A 2,500-nucleotide genomic window follows, 5' to 3' on the forward strand; every position below is an offset into this window, starting at 1 on the left:
TTGAGAACATTTCCATAAATTGTTTACCAGTGTTAAGGCATGTTCTTGATACCATTTTTGTTGTATCAATCGATTAATACAACAATCTAGAAAGTGATAAAAACTGTGCCATCCAACCTAATTCTGTAAGTTCCACTACTGGACAAGCACATTCTCCTCAATGTTCGTGACACATTTCTTTTAATACTAATTGGGAAAATATCTGGAACATCTGATCTTTGGTGATCAATTTCCCTATACTGATGACTTGCATGTTGCATTATTTAAGACATGTTATTTTGAGGAGAAATTTTCTTTTAAATGAAACCTCAACTATTATCAGACAAAAAGGGGCTAGGTCACGCAATTTTAGGCAATTTCAGCATTGATCAAATGGTCAAAGAATTAACTGAAATAACAAAATAACGGCTCAAAATTATAGAAGAACTCAAACAAAACACAGGAAAGCAAAGAAGGGACAAGGATGGACAAAACTGGGGAGGATTGAAGTGGATTGCATTTGGATAAATTTGAAAAACGTCGGCCCACCTTCTTTTCAAATTTATATCAGTTTATATCAAAATGTCATTTAAGCAGCTGGAAAATCATTTTCAATTGTTATGTGGCCGTGGTTTTGCAAATAAAAGACTCTTGCTCTGCCAATTTGACGTTTAGAGCTCATAACTAAAAATTTTAAACAAAATTACCTAAAACAACGTGACCTACAATTGTAGTCCCTTTAACAAAGTGAGAGAGGATTGGGTGGTTAAAGAAATGTAAATGAGAGCATCATTTGTCTTTAAACTATGGTCATTTCCCAATTATCTGCATTTAAAACAGCCATGAACTCTTCTCTGAACTCACAGAAACTTGAATAGGTGTTTGGTAGTTCTAACGTGTAGCTACATGTGTGAGCAACTGGCCGTCTTTGAAACCCTTCATTGTTTGTGAAAGAAATTGTCAGCGTATCAGTAACAAGAACATCTGATGCTGTAGCAAATCTCAAAAAAGTGGCAAGTTTGGACTCATCAAGACCTCTTATAAATCTCTTTACGTGAGCTAAGGTCTCCCCCTCAGCAGCTGTAAGGGGTGTTGCTTTAAGGAGGGAAATAACTTTGACATTAGTTGGCAGTATAGAGGAATACAGTTCATGCAAAGAAAACATATCAGGAAAATATAACTTAAGGTGGGAAACAAAAGGCCCCCAGCAATCAGCTACATATCGAGGTTTCTGAATTATTTCCTTGTGGGCAAGTTCTCTGATTATTTCCACTAGGTTGTCTTGTGTAACTCTTCGTTTAAAATCAAAAGCTGACAAAAAGTCAAGTAATTCTGCATTGTCACCCTGAATGCTATCAGACAAACAGCCCTCTATTACACTAGCCTCAGATTTAGAGACATAGTGCTTGAAGGAGTCTTGCAACATCATGGAGGTTACACTTCCCTCCCCAAAAAGGCAACCAGTGAAAAAACCTTTGCTTATCTTGAGGGGAAAATATTGGCAATCAGTATATCCCTTAACAAGTATCCTTCCGACTGCCTCCCACTTTTTTCTGTCAAAATCATGCCTGATGTAGGGAACCCTCTCACACTCTCCCAACATGAGCGACTCATAACAATCTTTCCAAAACAAAGAAAATACTTCCCTTAGGACCCCATTACCCTGTCCAGCCTCTTCAATACCATGCTGATTTATAATGATGGCATTTAAATTAAATTTCAATATTGAGGGATCTAGAAAGATCTCAATCATATCTTCTCTAATGAGGGACCTGTGTACCCTTATTATTTTCGTTGGCACTTCATCACTGCATGTTGGAGAAGATGGTACAACATTACTAATAACTACATCACAATTATTGTGAGTGCACTGGTCACTCCATAGGTCAATAAGTGGAGGCACTTCTACAGGCAATTCTACAGGCACCGAAAACAGTGGATCGGCCTGATCTAGAGGCTGAGGCTGACTAATTGGCTGCTGAAGGGGTGAAGACATTGTTACCACAGGGTTGTTTGAGAGGTCATCAGAGAGTTGACTAAAGCTTGGACTCATCAGTTGCTCATCCTCTTCATCTTTATCCTCATCTTCAAGGGGATCTATACATCTGATGTATACACTCCCTTGCCCTGAGAGCTTTATTATCCTTTCACCACCCATCCTTACCCCCTTTGCCAGTTTTGGAATCACCAAGGATCCATAGCATGCCTATATAAAGGAAAGGAAAATGAAACTGCTCTCCCTTGTGTTGTATAATTACATGCTTTGGTACAGATTTGCCTAATCATATCTCTGAGAACAAGGAGTACCAGCACTTTCACTATTGGTCTCCTACCCTCATTCCCCTCCTTTTCTCAGATTGCAGACTGTCACAAATGGAAAAAATTCTCTTTGTTATGAGATGGCATATAATTGACATTCCAACAAAAAAATGAAAGGAACACAACCAGCTTTGAACGGTTACATTTCCTAAGTATCTGATCATTAGCAAAGCAACAGCCCTTATACATGTACATATTGATC

At 38.3% G+C, this 2,500-nt stretch overlaps 1 pseudogene; it reads right to left on the minus strand.

Annotated features, from left to right (window-relative positions):
- Positions 1-778: 778 nt before the first annotated feature.
- Positions 779-2,500, minus strand: part of LOC138032241 (uncharacterized) — a 4,274-nt pseudogene continuing 2,552 nt past the window's right edge.

Source organism: Montipora capricornis, chromosome 14 (assembly GCF_036669925.1).
Source record: "Montipora capricornis isolate CH-2021 chromosome 14, ASM3666992v2, whole genome shotgun sequence".
Taxonomy (NCBI): Eukaryota; Metazoa; Cnidaria; class Anthozoa; order Scleractinia; family Acroporidae; genus Montipora; species Montipora capricornis.